Source organism: Callithrix jacchus, chromosome 9 (assembly GCF_049354715.1).
Source record: "Callithrix jacchus isolate 240 chromosome 9, calJac240_pri, whole genome shotgun sequence".
Classification (NCBI taxonomy): domain Eukaryota; kingdom Metazoa; phylum Chordata; class Mammalia; order Primates; family Cebidae; genus Callithrix; species Callithrix jacchus.
Window position 1 is genome coordinate 116,874,491 of NC_133510.1, and position 20,131 is coordinate 116,894,621.

At 48.0% G+C, this 20,131-nt stretch overlaps 1 protein-coding gene across 9 annotated transcripts in view; it reads right to left on the minus strand.

Moving 5' to 3' along the window:
• RBM19 (RNA binding motif protein 19) overlaps positions 1–20,131 on the minus strand; it is a 142,811-nt gene that overhangs the window by 53,412 nt on the left and 69,268 nt on the right. The window lies entirely within an intron of this gene.

The following is a 20,131-nucleotide window of genomic DNA, read 5'->3' on the forward strand; positions in this document are numbered from 1 at the left end:
GGCCAGGATGTCCCTTACAACAGCCCCTGTTTATCTTACAAGGTCGTTAAACAGCATCACTTGCAAAGTTCTGTGCAGAGGCAAAAAAAAAAGTCAATGACTGTGTCTCTGGCGACGCACAAAGCCCAGGATGCAGGATGTGCCCATCTCCCAGCTCCCCCTGCGCAGGCACAGGATGCAGGATGTGCTCATCTCCCAGCTCCCCCTGCGCAGGCACAGAGCCCAGGATGCAGGATGTGCTCATCTCCCAGCTCCCCCTGCGCAGGCACAGGATGCAGGATGTGCTCATCTCCCAGCTCCCCCTGCGCAGGCACAGGATGCAGGATGTGCTCATCTCCCAGCTCCCCCTGCGCAGGCACAAAGCCCAGGATGCAGGATGTGCCCATCTCCCAGCTCCCCCTGCGCAGGCACAAAGCCCAGGATGCAGGATGTGCCCATCTCCCAGCTCCCCCTGAGCAGGCACAAAGCCCAGGATGCAGGATGTGCCCATCTCCCAGCTCCCCCTGCGCAGGCACAAAGCCCAGGATGCAGGATGTGCCCATCTCCCAGCTCCCCCTGAGCAGGCACAAAGCCCAGGATGCAGGATGTGCTCATCTCCCAGCTCCCCCTGCGCAGGCACAGGATGCAGGATGTGCTCATCTCCCAGCTCCCCCTGCGCAGGCACAGGACAGGGGCTGTTGTGTGAACCTCGGCCGGCTGACCTCCCTTCCCCTCCCCCCTCCCCCTCCCCCTCCTCCTCCTCCTCCTCCTCCTCTGTTCCATTTGGAAGATGGGGAAGTGTGGCCACAGCTTTTCCTGAGGCACAGTGACGATTCCAGCAGGCCTGTGGTCGTGTGTGCCTTGGGGTGGGTGTGGGGTGGGGAATTATTGTTAGAGGAAAAATAATCAAAGGTTTTCACACCCTCAGGGCAAGGTGGGAGATCATTAAAACCACACTAGGATTCTCTGGATGGATTCAAGCCCCCACTAAACAGAAATTCTGTCTGGATCAGATGCTGTTTCCTATACCGGGGTGGGGGTATAGGAACTCCTGCTCCTGCAGTTCCTGCAACTGCAGGGCAGAGTCTGCAACCCATGCTGGGAGGGGCCCGCACCCACACAGGGGAGAAGGGAGGTCTAGCGGCATAGCTGGGAGGTGGGGGTCACGAGTGTGAGCCTGGAGTCCAGCTGCCTCCAATGCTTAGGAGCCTCTCTCCTCCAATCGGCCTCAGCTTGCCCATCTGGTAAATGGGGATAATGGTCTTCACACTCAACAGAGTTGTGTTAGGCTTAAAAGAGATAATAATAAATCCATGGCAATGAACACAGAGCTGGGCCCAAAGTGAGCATTCAAGAAGTCAAACGGGGCTGGGCGCAGTGGCTCACGCTTGTAATCCCAGCACTTTGGCAGGATGAGGTGGGCAGATCATTTGAGCTTGGGAGTTCAAGACTGGCCTGGGCAACATGGTGAAACCCCATCTGTACCAAAAATACAAAAATCAGTATTTTTTTTAACCACCCATTGGGCGTGGTGGTGTGTGCCTGTGTTCCCAGATACTTGGGGGGCTGAGGTGGGAGGAATACTTGAGCCCAGGTCAAAGCTACAGTGAGCTGAGATCATGCCACTGCACTACTGCCTAGGTGACTGAGACCCTGTCTCCAACAATAATAATAACATTTTGTTTAGAAGATGGATAAATAAATGAACGAACGACAAGGATGAACTTCCAGATTACATGTGGGGCAGTTTAAGAATAACCCTTCCTCCAAAGTGCTCTGACACCTGTGTCCTCTCCAGGTCCTCGGAGCCAGTGAAGGGCCAGGACTGGAACCCCACTTTACAGATGAGGAAAGGAAAGGTGTTTGCCCCTGCCTACGTGCAAAATGTCAAGCCCCAGAGATGGCACTTGGAAGCCCCATGACCCTAGCGGGCTGCCACTGCAGCCGCAAGGACGCTGGGCCTGTCTCACTCTCCCCAGCTCAAGACAGGGAAGCTTCTCTAGGGTCTGGAGTTGATTTTACTTGTAAGAAGGTGTCCATCAGGGAGGGACCCTCCTCTGATGTACCAGTGACATTTGGTCACCATGAACCACAAAGACCCACAGGTCGGAACTGTGCTGTCCCAGGAACTTTTATTGACAGTACATTGAGGGTGGGGCTGGTTACCGTAGAAGAACCATTACCTGCTTCCCAAGTATCTATGGCCACCCCCACCCTTCCCAGTCCCTGCAGGGAGGTGGAGTTAGCGGGAGCCCTGTGGCCAGATCTGGCCTGTGAGGTATAAGCAGAGGCCTGAGCCTGGTGCTGCAGCTCTCTCCTCTCCGGCCATGGTGAAACCTGGGGGCCTGAGTGACGATGTGGAGCAGAGCCTCCTGAATGTGTCCATACACTGTAGATAGGGTAAATTACTAAGGTTTGAGGCTAAGTTGTTATTGCAACACATCCCGACTAAAACAGGCCTCAGAAAGGAAGCGCTGTAGGGAGGATCAGGACTGCTATGAGCAGGCAGCAACAAAGGCCAGAGAAATGCAAAGGGACAGAAGCTCCAAGAACTGCAGCCCCAGAATGAGAACTTGTGTGGTCTGCTCTTCAGAATCCACAGCGGGCTTGGTTCTCCACTCAGCTCCAAATCACCTGCTATGTCCAAAACGCATGGGTGAGTAAGGCCCAGCTTCTGCTCTCCAATGTCCCTCAGCACTGGGATAGCAATTCCCATTTAAAATGATACCGAAGAAAAAGAAGGAAAAGAATGACTGGTTCTTTTAAACCAGGGCTCAATAAACCATGGCCTACGGACCAAATCTGGCCTACTAAATATTCTGGGTAAATACAATTTTACTAGAACACAGCTACGCTTATCCTTTTCTGTCTTGTCTACGGCAGAGGTGAGGATCTGAGACAGAAATGGCACGGCCCATAAGGCTAGGATATTTACTCTCTAGCCCTTTATAGAAACTTCGATGACCCTTGTTCTCAACATATCTCCTCCCCATCCAAACCCAACTCCATCCCGAGGCATCACACCATCGCTGTATCCCCAGCTCAGGGCCCTGCTCTGCCACTATGTCCTCATCACGTCACCCTGAACACCAGGTGTCTTGACCTCCTCACTCCCCGAGTTATTTGTTTTCCTTAATCAGGCACTTACAGGGGGCACTTATTAGGAGCTGTGAGAAGATCAAGTCAATTGGTAATTAGGGAGGTTAGCACAAAGCTTCATTAGACCTCTCCACCTCTGCCTCCAATGTGTCATTTACCTGAGGGGGCCTTAATAACGGATAAGTTTCCAGAAAGCCTGCGACTGCATACAGCCGAACCTGGCATCGGCCATCACAGCCCCCAAGCCAGCTCTTTTCTGCAAGTGACTGGGAGAAGGGATGAGCTACCTTACCACCCTGCCCCGGGAGTGGCGACACAGGGGCCAGAAGGAAGAGGGGGCACCTCTTCTCGCCGCCACACACACAAACACTCTCTCTCTCTCTCTCTAGGGCAGGGATGGCAGGAGAGTAGCCAAAGGTCACCTATGCGGAGGGACATTAGAAAACTGCTCCCTAAACAGGACCATAGCCAAGACATGCCAAAGAGGAAAAAGCCAGGTGCCAAAGAATGGGGGAAAAAAAAGGGTGAGGTTGAGGAAGGAGACGTACATGTGTCTATGGGTATGTGTCTGTTGTGTGTGCACACACGTGAGTGGCACACAGAGAATTAGTTCTGGAGTGACTGCAGCGGCTGCCTGCGGGAGGCAGGGCTCAGAACTAGAATGCGTGTCCCATCCCCACCGTCTTGCAGTGTGGCTGCAGCTGCAGTGGATGGTTCTGTGAGCATCTGGCTTCCCCGTCCCTGCCAGTGTTCTGCCCCTCCTGGCTACCTGTCCTGCCCTGGGAGTTTGCTCAATCCATGGGGAAGGAGAGTGAAAGCCTGGGGCAGTCCTCTGTGGGGTCCACAAGGGCACAGGACACTGGTGGGCAATTCTGGACCACATCTGTACATTTCTTGCATGTTACATTCATTGCAGTGGCCGCCATGACACACCTATGTATGGAGCTGTCCCCTCCCTGTCCTTCTTTCTCAGCATCCTGGGGTCATCTGTATCTAAGTCTTCTGGTTTGGAGAGAACAAATTAAGATAGCCATTTAGCATTTTTCCATACTCTTTACTATAAAAGTGATCATACATACATATTATATATATGGAGTTTTCTTTTTTTAAAAAAAGAAAAACACTGGCCCGTTCCACCATGGCTGGATGATGGCTCGCCCATTCCTTCCTCCTGAGAGTTTAGTACATAGGAAACACTGTCCTGCCTTGATCCCCTTATCCATGATGCCCCGGAGAATCACTGCTTCCCTTATTCCCTGGGCTGCCAGGGACCTCTGGCTACATCCAGCAGTCCACTGCAGGAAGCTTCCTTAGCCTGAGCCTCCTGGCACAAATACCGCCCTACTCCACCCAAGCTTGTACATGGCTCCATTTGCCCTTTGCCCAGATGCCCAACGGAGGGCAGGACTGTGAGTCCTGGTGGACAGGCGGGAGGGTGAGCAGAGAGGGGCTGTGGCATTTCTTCCTGGTGCCCGCTGCTTAGAAGCCCTTCTCTGGCAGCAGCTCTGCCCTTCACAATGACAGCTCCCCAGGCAGCGCATCTCCTGTGCTCGGTGGTGGTTCTGACTCATTGTCTCCCCCAAGCCTGTCATTCTGTCTCAGGGATGGTGATGAGGGCTACCAGATAAAATGAAGAAGACCCACTTAAGTATAAATTTTAGAAAAAGAACAAATAGGTATTGCATGTATGTCCCAATACTGTAAGGGACATACTTATACTTCCCTCTCCCAAAAAAGAAAACCAAAAAAAACAAAACCCACTTAATTAGAAAATTTTAGCTAAACTTCAAATTAAACAGGGAGTCCTGTCTTTTTACTTGCTCTGTATGATAGCCCCTGAGGGACAGATTCTGTTTGCCGTGGTTGGTCTCTGGGTATGCTGGGTACATCCCCTACCCCTCACTGGTTCCTCATGGGTTCCACGATCCTACCCACATCTGTAAAGAGCCATCCAGTAAGTACTGAACACAGCAACATGAATTCTGTTTCTAGCTGAGATCCTGACAGGTACGACAGCTCTTGTTCTGTGAGCCTTGTCATAAACATTTTTCTGCATGAGGGTCATCTTTCGAGTGGCTTCAGAGTCTCAGGGGAAGCAGGGTGATGCCACAGCTGCTAATGGTGAGACTCCAGCTAGAGCTCTACTTACTCAGGGCTGGGGTACCTGACGCTCCCCCTGCCTTGGTCTCTACAAACTTCGGGTCAAAGACACCTTTCCAGGGAACGCTTCCCTGCCCAAGGAAGTACACTCTCAGGCTCCCTCAACCCCATCCTCCTATAACAAGCCTGCACTGTGGAACCACTTTTGACGTCCCCTGATTTACTGTCCCATTTCCCCACCTGTACATCAGCTCGGTGACTGCAGCTCCTTACTGGTATCGGCCAATAACACATTCCCCATGGCCCTATCATGTGCTCAGTAATTCAAGAAATGAGTAAGCGAGGGCAAACAGCAGGCAGGTAGAGAGAAAAAGGCTCTCTCTGCCTTGCGTGCTTCCTGAAAACGCTGCCGTCATCAAATGTCCCTTAGTCTGCAAACACCGGTTAGCTTCGGGCTGTGAACATCGGTACCCACATCTCATCCCGAACGCCATCATCTCAATTCGCTTCCTTACACATGCAAGGCTTGCCTCAACCGATGCGCTGCTCTAATGGGTCCAAGGAGGCAGGAGGGAGATCTGGAACACGTGCTGTCTTGGATTCCCCACCCAGCCCCGATAATGACTTTTCTCAAGCAAGTTTCTCAGTAGCTGCAGCTGCAGAACCAGACAGGTACAGTTGCCATGATACGGCCATTTTGGTAATTTAGCCTCAGCGCTCTGGCTCCCCTGGAATAATTTAACGATCTGTTGTGGGAAGGGAGGGAGGACAAGTGTCATGTGGCTTGGCGTCTCTACCTCCAAAAAATAGTCTAAGTTCCCATAGCCAGAGGAGGCCCATGCCTGGGGAGCTGGAAGAGTGAGAACAGTTTTTACCAGGACCCAGGTGGGAATGGCTGACTTCTCTACTTCTGGGGGAGGAAACAAGTGAATTAGAAAAACGGCATGGACATCTACACCAAACAGTGTCTTCCTCTGGCCACCAGTTACCTCCCTTTTGCATCCAGAGCCTGGCGTGTCTTTCTTTAAAGCGACAGCTTATGTTAATAAAAACCCTGGTCTGGCAGCCTCCCTCCTTCCCTCAGGGGCCCACTGCATGGAAGACGAAACTATGGCCAGGACAGGAAGGCAAAACGCTGCCTTCTCTATCAGTTTGGAGGGTGGGTATGAACAACTGTCTGGCTTCCTGACTTCAGAGAAGGTCTCTTCCACAGGCTGGACAAAACCCTTCCTTCTAAAAACCACACATGGCTTCCTTGCAACACCAATTCTTGGAAAGAACTGAGGCCTAGTACTGAGTCTCTTTTGGAGGCCCAGTTCTTCTGTGGGGTGAAAGCAAAGCCTTCCTGCAGAGACTATCCACGTGCCTCCCACCCGTTGGGATGCACACATGCCCTGAATGTCACTGATGGTCACTGTGCTGCTGGCCCCTCGGTGCAGCTGGGCCCTCTTATAACGGAGCTTCTGTCCCCAAATCCTCCAGGCCCCCACAGCCGGTCACAGAGTCCTCGTGGCCCCTGTTCTCTGTGAATTCTGTCTCGGATCTGTCAGCTCGTGTGCTCTCCCCTCTAAGGGGAGCTGGGACAAGGAGACAGTGAAGGGCAGGTGTGCAGGGAAGACACGTGCTGGGCCCTCATGTCTTGGGGTGAAAAGAAAGAGAACCCCATTCCTCTTGCACAGAACAAACGCCAGGCGTCTTAGGGAGGGCATGGTTCTCTCTGTCTCGACTGGCCATTGAGAGTTGTCCCACATCTGGCCTGTGGGGCACAGTGACCTTGAGCAAGTCACTGACACCCTGTGTGAAGTGGATGGACAGGCCTAGCCACCTCCGTGGGAGTTCAAGGCTCTGTAAACCTTACAGCATGATCCTAAATCACCAGAATTCTGTGTTCTAGCCAACTCTTCCTCCTCCAAGGTAAAGAACCAGCATATTTTATTTGAAAAGAGCTCTAGGCTAATAGTAAAAGGAATCTCAAGGCGAAGGACTGGCACAGCCTGCTCAATATTGAAAAGAACCAGAGAAGGCCCTGGAATGAGAGCTGGAGGCACAGGGGGAGGGAGAGGGCTGAGTTATGGGAAGCGGGGCCCATGCTGAGCCCAGGGGTGGCTCCAAGGAGCGGCCTGGGGCACCTTACCCCTCTGGACTCCCGTTAGCCCCTCCCCAGCCACCCCAAATGCACATAAAAGCATGTGCTTACTGGGCAAATGGAGCTCCCTGGCAGGTACCCCCAGATGCCCCACACCATTGGAGGAATTCTGGAGCCACTAAGAGTCCAGAGATAAAAGAGTTCAAGACCCAGCTCTGACGCTGAGTCTGTGAGCCCTGGGGGGGGCCATGTGTCAGTAGAAAGCAGTCCTCTTTTTCCCAGCAGAGGCAGTCGGTGGCAACGTGAAGCCCTTGGGATGCCTTGAAAAAATGGCCAAGCCTAAATATTTTTGGCAAAAGGCAAAAGGAGAGAAAGAAAGAGAGACACAGAGAGAAGGGTAAGTGGGGGAGGGGAGGGAGGGAGAAGAAACAGATACTTTTGAGGAACAGGACATGCAAAAGGCAGGTCATCCCTCTAAAGAAAACTCCTGCCTAGAAATTTCAAGAAGTCACCTGTAGCTACCAGAGTGACAGTGACAGTGGGAAATGATGAACAGACTGATTGCAGGTGGTGGTCTGGATAACACAGGCCTGGGCTGGGGTAGCCAGTTCTGGCAGGAAAGCAAGTAAGGCTGCTGCCTAGCGCAGACAGAATCCCCTTTGATGCCACATATGGGTCAGGGTGTCTGCTGGGATTAACTGGCTGAGCTATCAGTCAAGGAAGAGGAAAAATAAGAGGCTTATCAAATTTGAGAAAGAAACTATCCCTCTTGTAGTCTGTCTTCTTTTCTTCTGGAAAATTCCAGCAGAACACTGCACACTAACAGGGCAGAGTAATGGACTCCAATTCTCAATCACAAAGACACCTATTAACTTTCCATAACCACTGATTCCACAATAGTGCCTACAGATAGTTTTCCCATTTTACAGATGAGGAAATCAGGCAGGTCAGGGAACCTGGCCAAGGCCATGAGACTGATTAGCATTGAGCTGGGATTTGGACCCAGGTCTGTCTGGTTTCTGAGTCTTTGCTCTTCCCCATGATGCCATCTTGCTGTATGGGGCTGTCGTGAAAGCTCAATCGCCTATCTGCCAGCCCTGGATAACAGGAGGTGGTTTCTCACTGCCTGAGAAGAAGCTATAAATAGGAAAAGGGGGAAGGAGAGAATGAATGCTGTAACATAACCCTGGCAGGAACTGGAAGTATTAGTGTGAACAGAAATAGTGATAGAGGTATATGCATCTGTGTGTATATTTTAAAATATATATGTTGGGCACAGTGGCTTATGCCTGTAATCTCTGCACTTTGGGAGGCTGAAATGAGAAGACAGCTTGAACCCAGGAGTTTAAGACCAGCCTGGGCAACACAGGGATACTCTATCTCTACAAAAACAAAAAAACAAAAAAAACCAACCTAGCGGGGCATGGTGGTGCAAGCTTGTGGTCCCAGCTACTCAGGAGGCTGAGTGGGAGGGCTGACTGCTTGAGCCCAGGAATTCGTGGCTGCAGTAATCCATTACAGCACCACTGTACTCCAGCCTAGGTGACAGAGCAAGACGTTGGTCTAAAAAAAAAAGTACACACACACACACACACACACACACACAAACACACATACTGTCTGTTAAGAGGGCCTGGTTCTTAATCGGGCGGTTTTTCCCGTCCCCACCTCTAATCTTGCAGGACACCTGGCAATGTCTGGAGGCATTTTACTTGTCATATCTAGGTAAGGGGTGCTCCTGGCCTCTAGTGGGCAGAGGTCAGGGATGCTGCTGGACATCCCATAATGTACAGAATGGCCTCCCACCACAAAGAATTATTCAGCCCAAGATGTGCTGAGGTTGGGAAACTCTGTCCTAGAGGCACTGAGACCCTGCAGCAATGAGCACACCTGGCACCCAGGTCTAGGCTTCTAAATACCATCACCCACTAGAGAGAACTAGGGCTCCCTGGAGAAATGGCTGATTCTAGGCTGGCACTGAGAAAGTACAAGATGAATCTGAAGCATCTTCTTGGAAAAAGCTTACAAAAGAATAACTTAAGGGTACTAAAAAAATAACGAGGGCACATCAAAAGGACACAATCTATCTTGAAGGGGCTCCCACTGGTCAAATTGGGGACAATTTCTATAACAAAATAAATAATGATAATAATGGTTTGTAACTCATTAAATAAAATAACCACTGACATCACTCTGATTAAAAAAAATTAGAAAATAAATAGATATGAGGAGATGGAATGCGGAGAAAAGCCCTTCCCTAGGGCAGAGTAGCCACTGACGTCATGTTGGAGGAATGATGGAATCAGACCATCATCAGTTGGCCACCAGCACAGTAATGAATGATTCAGGCAAGGATCTTCAGTGGAAGCTAAAAGTAGTAAAATGAGTCCAGACACAGGATATTTTCAGAGTCTTGAAGTATCTTCCAACATACTTCTTAATTACGAAGGGACAAATCATAATGCAGTGGAGAAAACTGGCTGAAACTATTTTAACCAAATGATCAAACATAACATCATCACCAGCATTGGGACAAATCTTTGGTATTCTACAAAATAATCCTAACCCATCCAATCAGGACGAATCATCCCACAAACCCAATTAGGGAACATCTACAAAGCAACTGGCCAGTACTTTTTTTTATTCTTTTTTTTTTTGTGATGGAGTCTCACTCTGTCACCCAGCTTGGAGTGCAGCAGCATGATCTTGGCTCACTGCAACCTCTGCCTCCTGGGTTCTCCTGCCGCAGCCTCCTGAGTAGCTGGGATTACAGGCACACGCCACCATGCCTGGCTAACTTTTGTATTTTTAGTAGAGACAGGGTTTCACCATGTTGCTCAGGCTGGTCTCAAACACCTGACCTTCTGATCCACCTGCCTAGGCCTCCAAAGTGCTGGGATTACAGGCTCGAGCCACCATGCCCAGCCTGGCCAGTACTTTTCAAAACTGTCAGGGTCATGAAAAAGAAGGCAATACTGGGTAACATTTCCAGACTTAAAGAAAAATAAAGAGACATGAAAAGGAAACATAATGTGTGGTTCTGGAGGGGGGTTTCCAGTTCTACGAAGGATGTTATTAGAACAAGTGGCAGCATTTGGAATAAGGTCTATAGATAAGATGATAACATTGTCTCTAGGTTAATTTCCTGGTTTTGATAACTGTACTATAAGCTATAAAAAGAATCTTGTTTTTAAAAGAAATATACTCTTAAACCACCTTAAACTTCATGAGGAACCAAAAAAGAGCCTGCATAGCCAAGGTAATCCTAAGGAAAAAAAAAAAAAAAAGGTGGAGGCATCGTGCTACCTGATTTCAAACTATACTATGAGGCAACAATAATTAAAACAGCATGATACTGGTAACAAAATAGAGATATAGACCAATGGAATAGAACAGAGGCCTAAGAAATAATGCCACACATCTACAACCATCTGATCTTTGACAAACCTGATAAAAACAGGCAAGGGGAAAGGATTCCCTACTTAATAAATGGTGTTGGGAAAACTGGCTAGTCATATGCAGAAAGCTGAAACTGGATCCCTTCCTTATATAAAAAGTTAACTCCAGATGAAGTAAAGATTTAAACATAAGACCTAACACCATAAAAACCCTAGAAGAAAACCTAGACAATATCATTCAGGACATAGGCATAGGCAAGGACCTCATGACAAAAATATCAAAAGCAATGGCTGCAAAAGCCAAAATAGACAAATGGGATCTAATTAAACTTAAGAGCTTCTGCACAACAAAAAACACTATAATTAGAGTGAGCCGGCAACCAAGAGAATGGGAAAAAAATTTTGCAGTCTACCCATCTAACAATATCCAGAATCTACAAAGAACTTAAACAAATTTACACACACACACACACACACACACACACACACACACACCAACCCCATCAAAAAGTGGGTGAAGGATATGAACACTTTTCAAAAGAAGACATTTGTGCAGCCAACAAACATAAGAAGAAAGCTCATGATCACTGGTCATCAGAGAAATGAAAATCAAAACTGCATTGAGATACCATCTCACACCAGTTAGAAGGGTGATCATTAAAAAAATCAGAAGACAACAGATGCTGGAGAGGATGTGGAAAAACTGGAACATTTTTATACTGTTGGTGGGAGTATAAATTAATTCAACCATTGTGGAAGACAGTGTGGCCATTCCTCAAGGATCTAGAAATAGAAATACCATTTGACCCAGCAATCCCATTACTGGGTATATATCCAAAGGACTATAAATCATTCTATTATAAAGACACATGCACATGAATGTTTATTGCAGCACTGTTTACAATATTAAAGACTTGAAACCAACCCAAAGGCCCACATATACACCATGGAATACTATGCAGCCATAAAAAAGGATGAGTTCATGTCCTTTGCAGGAACCTGGATGAAACTGGAAACTATCATTCTCAGCAAACTGAGACAAGCTCAGAACACCAAACACTGCATGTTCTCACTCATAAGTGGGTGTTGAACAATGAGAACACATGGACACAGGGAGGGGAACATCACACACCGAAGCCTGTTGGGAGGTGGGGGACTAGGGGAGGGATAACAGGGGGTGGGGGGATTGGGGAGGGATAGCATTAGCAGAAATACCTAATGTAGATGACGGGGTGGGGGAGGGAATGGATGTAGCAAACCACCATGGCACGTGTATACCTATGTTAACAAATCTGCACGTTCTGCACATGTGCCCCAGAACTTAAAGTATAATAATAAAAAAGTACATGTAAAAAAACAAAACAGAAGAATACTCCTAGATATTTACAGGTGAAGTAGCATCATCTATGTAACTTACTTTCAAATGGTTCAGAAAAACCAGTATGGGAATATAAAGAGAATGATAAAACAGAAAAAACAGACATTAACTCTGGGGAATATGAGTGAAAGGTATATGGAACTCTATAATATTCTTGCAACTTTTCTGTATGTTTGATTTTTTTTTAAGTTAAAAAAATTTGAACATCATATGCTTTTATATTGCCTCTCTCAGTTCTTTTTTTTGAGACAGGTCTCATTCTGTTACCCAGGCTAGGAGGCAGTGGTGTAACCACAGCTCACTGCAACCTTTGCCTCGTGGGCGTAAGCGATCCTCCCACCTCAGCCACCAGAGTAGTTGGGACTACAGGCATACACCACAGTGCCCAGCTAATTTTTAAATTTTTTATAGAGATGGGGTTTCACTATGTCGTCCATACTAGTCTCAAATTCCTGGGCTCAAATGATGCACCTGTCTCTGCCTCCCAAAGGGCTGAGATTAGAGGTGTGAGCCACCATGCCTGGCCAGCTGTGCCATTTCAACCAGTGACAGACCCAGGCCTGTTAAGACAGATGCAGACTCCTCCAACACTTTTTTGAATAAGTAATCAAATAAAGTAACACATGAAGAAGTGCACTTGAGCCTTACTCCTGTGCTGGACAGACTCACAGCTCTGCACAGTCTACCATGGACCCTGCAACTGTGCTGTGGCCTTTCTCAGTAGTTTGGACCTAACAGGCGCTTTTCACAACGTGGCTGTTTTTGTTGCTTCCCACACCCAGCGCCTCCCCGCCCCCGCCCCCTGCCAAAGATTTTCTCATTGTTTTGGGATGGGGAGAATCCTATGTGGTCCACCTCTAAGAGAATCTGTTAGTTCCAACTTCAACACGAGTTTCTCAAACGGTAAACATCACGCAGGCCACGCAGCCCAAGGACAGAGGGGTCTGAGTGTGAAAGCGTACAGAACTTCAGAGAAGAATGCCTGTTTCTCAGAGGAACGCAGAAAGCCTGCGCTGAGAGAATTCAGTGTTCATCTAAACCAGGGGTTGGCAAACTATACCACCCGTTTTGTCTAGCCATTGAAGCAAGGGTGGCTTTACATTTTAAAAATATTTTTTGGAAAAAAAAAAAAATCACAAGACGAACATTATGTGATGTAAGAAAATCATATGAAATTCCAATGTCATCATCCATAATACGGATTTACTGGAAGGGCCACACCCACTTGTTGACTTCTTGCCTTTGCTTTTGGAGCTGTAGGCAGAGTTGGGTAATCCTGACGGAGAGCTGGAGGCCAGCAAAGCTAAAACTGACTGGCCCTTTATGGATAAAGTTTGACAATCTGTGATCTAGATGAGCCTTTCTCACCTATGGCTGCATATCTGAATCACCTGACAGGGAGGGTTTTAAAAAATACCAACATCTAGTGGATCTGATTTCACTGATCTTGGGTGGGCCCCAGGCATCCTGACTTTTTTGTGTATGGCAGGGTCTTGCTCTGTCACCCAGGCTGCAGTGCAGTGGTGCAATCTCAGCTCACTGCAACCTTCATCTCCTGGGTTCAAGTGACCCTCCTACCTCAGCCTCCTGAGTAGCTGGGACAAGAGTGTGCCGCCATGCTCAGCTAATTTTTTAAATGTTTTTGCAGAGATGAGGTCTCACTATATTGCCCAGGCTAGTATCGAACTCATGGGCTCAACTGATCCTGCTGGCTTGGCCTTCCAGAGTGTTGGGATTATAGGTGTGAGCCAGTGTGCATGGCTTGTCCCAACTCTTCAGAAGATCCGGAGGCCACCTGAATGGTTAGCCAGACCTGTGGTTAGCTCCCTGGACTTGCTCCCCACTCCCTGGCCAACGATCAGAGTTGGGGTGGGGGGCGGAGAGAAAAAGAAAGAGGGAGAGAACAGAATGCTGCTCTATTAAGATTCTGAGTCAGGGCCTCTGCCAGCATGTGCACTGCTTTTAGTGAAAAACAAAAACAATGCTTTATAAACATTCCCTTTGAAATGACATTATATAACCAATCTGTTTAATGACATAACAAATAACAGAGCCCCGCAGAAGCCGACATCACATCAGTCAAAGACTATTTGGTTCTGCTTTGCAACCACTTTGTAGATTTCAGCCCAAGTCTCATTTGGCTTTAAACCTTCACCTTCTAAGGCCATAGTCCAGTGGCCACTGTCTCAGCTGTCAGTGTGTGGCCCATGAAGAACGCTCTTCACTGTCCATGTGATCTTGGGTTCTTTCCAGGAACAGTGTGGCATTTCCTTACATTGTATACTATTTTTTTTAAAGCCCCTTCATGTACATTTTCTCTTAAGATTCTTAAGAGAAACATGTGAGAGGACAGGCATCAGTTACCCTGTTCAACAGATGAGGAAACTGAGGTTCCCAGAGGAGCAGTGCTCAGCAGAGCAGTTACAAGCAGAGACTGGCCTCTGCCAGGGCTGGGCTTTCAACCTGTCTTCGCTGCGGCAGGGACATTACCTCTGTAAACTCTACTTCCCGTCTTCATCTCTAACATGAAGGTAAAAACTTCAACCTCATGGGACTATGGTGAGGACCAAAGGGATCGCAGAGACCTTGGCTTGGCATTTGGCCTATGGTCAGCACCAGAAAAATAAAATACAGATAGAAATAAAGGCAGGGGTTCTTAACAGGTGGTACTGCCCCCTTGAAAGCCTTTTGGGGGTTGTTCTGGATGTCACAATGGCTGTGATCATGGCTGGGATTTAGTGGGTGGTGGGCATCCATGTGAAATGCCCACAGGCAGAGGACAGCCCTCTCCCCCCATGCCAACAGAAACACTGGGCTGCTCCTGGCTCCTCTGTGGTTTCCTCCACACATTTCCCTCTGGTCCTTTTCCTACAGACCGCAGACTCTCAGCCCCATCTGTCCTGTGCACTGTAGGATTTCGAGACGTACCCCTGGCTTCCACCCACTAGATGCCAGCAGAACCCTCTCAGTTGCAACAACCAAGTGACTCTAGACATTGCCAAATGTCCCCTCGCAGGCAAAGCGTCCTGGTGGATCAGGATTGCTGCGGGGTAAGGCACCTCCAGAGCTGCAACTCCCTTCCGCTCTTAGGTACCAAGAAGAACCCACAGGAATTTGGGGGCTGCACTCCAACTCAGCTCAGCCCCAAAACTGGGTGCGGCAGCTGGAGCCTGAGTCAATCTGGGGAAATTTTGAGGGTAGCAAACAAAATGATACATAGTCTCCCTTGTCTGGAACACACAGATGACATTCTCCTATAGCCACTCTGCCTTTAAGACCAGCCCCACAGGTCCTTAGTTGAAAGCAGAAGTGTGCCTACTTACCGATCACCCAGCATCTGCTTTCTAGTGTCGCTGACATTTTTTTATACTTAAAAAAACAAAACAAAACAAACAAACCCAAAACCCAAACAAACGAATTTTAAACTGTTTAGGTAAAAGGCAGAGAATATAAAGCATTATTTATTCCTTTGCCTGGATGCACGGCTCTTGGAAAGAAACACATGTGGAACGATTTATATTATGGCTCGAGGAGTCTTCAAGGAGGAAGGGAAAATACACGCATTCCATTGCATTTCAATCAAGCCGAGGAAGGGAAAAAAAACGAAAGAAAAGGCATAATTGATCAGAGAGCCTCGGCACTCGGATCCGCACCCCCTTCTCCAGCTCCCCAGTTCCCTGTTCCGAGGCTGCAGCTACCTCTGGCTCTCTGAGCTGGAGCCCAGGCAGCTGGGAACCGGGGAATGGTAACCTCACTAATTCAATAAATGAACTCTGACAAGCCTAAATGGTTGTTTGGATGGATCCTCTCTAATTCCTCCCTCCCTCGCTGCCCAAAACCTCAAATAAAATAAATTAAATAAAACACGAGACACAATCTGAGTCTTTTATGCTTGCCTTCTCTAGTGGGAGTCAGAAAAATGCTAATGATTCTGGGGCTGCCGGAGCTGAGCCAGGCTGGCTCTGGGCCGTGAGTGGCCAGAGTGTTTTCCTTTTCTCTCTCTGCTGTTTTCTTTTCCTCCCCTGGCACCCCCTTTCCTCCCTGCCTTGCTCTCTGGCGGTGACAGGGGTGGGCTGGAATATTATTCAGCATCCTGCCGTAGGTGTCTGCAGCCAATCGGAGGCGATGGCAGCCGCTTGCACCTTGCTGACAGTTGCTGTCAAAATAGTCTCACAACCGGCGGCTCGATAATAACTTGAAAATGAGATACAAATGAGTGACTCTTCATGAGTGGAACACACTGCCGATCTCTCCCACCCCACTGGCTTCTGAGCATGTCGGGGAACGCTTGGGGATGGCAGAGAGCAGCTCTGGCCGCAGTGGAGAGACTGGTTGAAAAACAAAAACCAACCAGCTAGAAGGGCTGGCTTTTCCCCATTCCACATCCCTAAGGCGGGGCGGGGGGTGTCCCACAGTACTCTCAGAACAGGTCCGAGATCCTTCCCCCAAGGGATGCTGTGTGCTCCCAGATGCAAACGGACATGCCTGCGGAATACATACACTTTTTGAGACAGGGTGTTGAGGTGTTGCCCAGGCTGGAGAGCAGTGGCGTGATCACAGCTCACCACAGACTTGAACTCCCAGGCTCAAGCCATGCTCCCACCTCAGCCTTCCAAGTAGTTGGGACTTTTTTTTTTTTTTTTTGGTAGATACAGGGTCTTGCTACATTGGCCAGGCTGGTCTTAAACTCCTGGCCTTAAGTGATCCTCCTGCCTCAGCCTACCAAGGTGTTGGGATTACAGGCGTGAGCCACTACATCTGGCCTCAATGGAATATTTAAGTGGAAACAACCCATGGGGGTATTTCCTAGTCACCAATCTAGGAAGGCTACATCAGGATTCCCAGCAAGAGAAAAGAACCTTCTCCCCAGGAAACATCCTGCCATCTCCTGCCCCGTCCTATTGTCCACCGCTGAGATGCTGGGCTGCTTTTATTTGTCCAGCCAACTCTCTCCTGCTCAAACTTGGGCTGTTCCTCCTATGGGGAAGTCAGCATTAGCACAACTTGTTTAGAAAAGCACCAATATGCCCCAGGGAGTAGAGAGTGTGTGGTCAGCACTTCTCCACATTTCTCCAACAGGGAGGGGGCTGAGAGAAGGAGAAGGCAGAGACTCGGGCAGATCTTCAACTTCTTTCCCATTTGCCAGGGTTGGTTTGGACCTGGCATCACTCTCTGCTTCTCAAGGCAGGGCTGGAATCACCCAGGTGGAGAGGGAGGGAGGGGCTGTCATGTTCACTTACTCTGAAAATTACAGAGTGCACACCACATCCATCCAGGAAGTTTAGAGGCCCTTAAACAAAATTCACTGACTTTTTATTTTTTATAATAGAGCATTCTGGGTTGTAGGTGCTGCTCTGCTGTATTAACAGAAGGCGAGGTGATGGCTGAGGCTGGGATGGAAAAACAAACTTTTTCGAACACACCTCTGTTAAAGGGACTTGAAATTTAAGGTAGGCTGAGTAAAATTGCCCTACAAAGGATAACCACATGGTCTGGATTCAAACCTCTCCCACGTGATTCCCTCTGTCTTCCCGCTCATTTCCCTGCAGAAAGCCTTTATTCCTCCGTTGTGTGTCGGGTAAACATTGAGATCATTCTGCTTGTGTGTGACAACGCACATCCTCAATAACCCTGTCTGTGTCACCCGTGTCTACTTTAAATAGTAAACTCCTGTAAAGAAAGGATCAGCCCAGTGTAACTTACTCTGTGAGCTGAGCCATTATAGAAGGCTTTTAAGCGCTGCACTTGGAAGGATAAGAGGCTCTCAGCATCCCATGAATAGGTGAGATGCCTATTTGGGGGTTACATCAAGCCTCACCTACAAAGCCAGGCAAAGAACACAGACTAGAACTCAGGCTCCGGCCTCGGTTCTGCCACTTAACCAGCCACGAGACCTCAGGTGAGTCACTTAACCTCCCTGACCTGCTATCTCCTCATCTCTGTGGTGATGGTGTTAATACCAGCCCTGCCTCCAGAGGCATATGAAAAAATGATGAGGGAAGGCAGATGGAAACAGGATTGCTATTGTTGCCCAGTGAAGACAGGGGTGATTTGCTTTTGTATTTGTTCAATTTCCCAAACTCTTGGGAATGAGATTCATTTTACAATCAGGAGAAAGAATTTTGAAAGAGTAAAACTTTGACTTGCTAATAGGGTAAGATTCAAAAGAGTTTTGTGTATGAAAGAGTTTTGAAATGATAAAGTGCTGGGCAAAAAGACAGCAGAGCGGTATTGTCTTGACTTCGTTTAATGCAATTAGGTTTTTAAAAGGGTCGGCTTTGGAGTTAAAGAGGAATGCTGAACAGAGACGGGAAGAGAGAATGCAGACAGCCACTCAAAAGGTTTATTAAAAGTGAAATGGGTCTTGAGTTTGAGCCTGAGTATCTCCTGAAACACCCTCCTTGCCCTTGTCTGACAACTCTGATGGAGCAATGAACGGCGATCTTATTTTGAAGAAATACTTTCTCTTCCGATTCTCAAGTGGTATCTGTGTTTGGTGTAGGTAATTTGCCAAACGCACAGTAAGACAGGGAAGGAAATAAAAAGTACCTAAAAACTCACCAAAAACGGTCCTTGTTTTGGCTGCATTTTCTTCCAGTCTTGTTTCCTATGCATATATGTCCATGTGGGTCTACTCAATGGTCACACTGTATCTACTGATTCTGATTCTTTATTTTTTTCTCTATAAGAGTGATGGGGTCTTGCTCGGTTGCACAGGCTGGAATGCAGTGGTGCGATCTTGGCTCACAGTGGCCTCCCCCTCTCCTGGGCTCAAGCCATCCTCCAACCTCAGTCTCCTGAGTAACTGGGACCACAGGCACATGCTACCACACCTGTCTAATTTTTAATGTTTTGTAGAGACACGCTGGTCTTAAACTTCTGGGTCTAAGCAATCCACCTGCCTTGGCCTCCCAAAGTGCTGGGATTACGGTGTGAGCCACTGTGGCTGGCCTACCATTTTGATTCTTGCTTTTGTCCCTTGATTGTTGGATGGAAAAGCACTTCCCTTCTCGGTGACATTCTTTATAAACATTGCTGATGTCTTTTCCTTCCCTCATTTATCCCACCCCCCTCTCACTGTTGAACATTTGCGGTGTTTCTGATTTTTTGCTATCATAAGCAACCCCTCATTGAAGATCTTTGCATTTAAAAACTTTGCCCAAATTTGCAATTATTTCTTTAGGCTAGAGCTCTAGGCAAAGAATCACTAGATCAAAAGGTATCAACATTTTAAAGAGCAGATCTGTGCTGTCCAGTACGGCAGCCTCTGCCAGATGTGACTAAAATGAGAAAGAAACAGGTTTTTGGCTCTTTAAATTTACATTGAATAAAGTAAAAACTCAATTCCTCAGTCACACTCGCCAGATTTCAAGAGCTCAAGAGCCACACAGGGCCAGCAGCCACAGTACTGGACTGCGTGGATGGAGAATAACTTTCTTGCGGCAGGAAGTTCTACCGGATGGTGGTGTCTCGGCACAAACAGACTCGGAGCACACAGGCGAGCAAGGTGAGACAGGCTTGGCACCGAAGATCAGCGCTGAGCACTCCACCTCTTCCTGGTCTACACCACCTTCTCTCTTTCATAGCCCCCTTTTCTACCTCTTTCTTTCTCTCCACTTATGAGTTAGGTCAAGATGTGATCTTGTGCTTATTTGAATCCTGCATGCCAACTTTCCATCCTGTTCCACAACAGGGCAGTATGCGTGTAGCAACATACAAAAAATAAGTTTGTGCTATATTTACTGAGTAAAACTCATGCTGCAGGAGGCCAAACCTTGTTAATCTTGAAGTTTTAGGCACCAAAAAAACAGACAGAACATACCTTCTCCAGCCTGAGAAATACAGGCTTAATCTAGCCTGCCAGATCCCCTGGCACCCTCTGAGGGAGGGGCATCTCTTTAGAGGGCTGGGTGGTAAAGAGTTAGCAGTCACAGGTCCTCTTCCCTTTCTTGCTTTGGTTGCTAGGGAGCTCAGACTTAAGTTTTGTGCCCCCTGATAAACATATTCCTTAGGCTGGGGGCTGCAATGTAATTTTCTTTCAACTGACATTTTTTCTCAAATTCTGTAGGTATGAGTTAAGGTCATAATTAT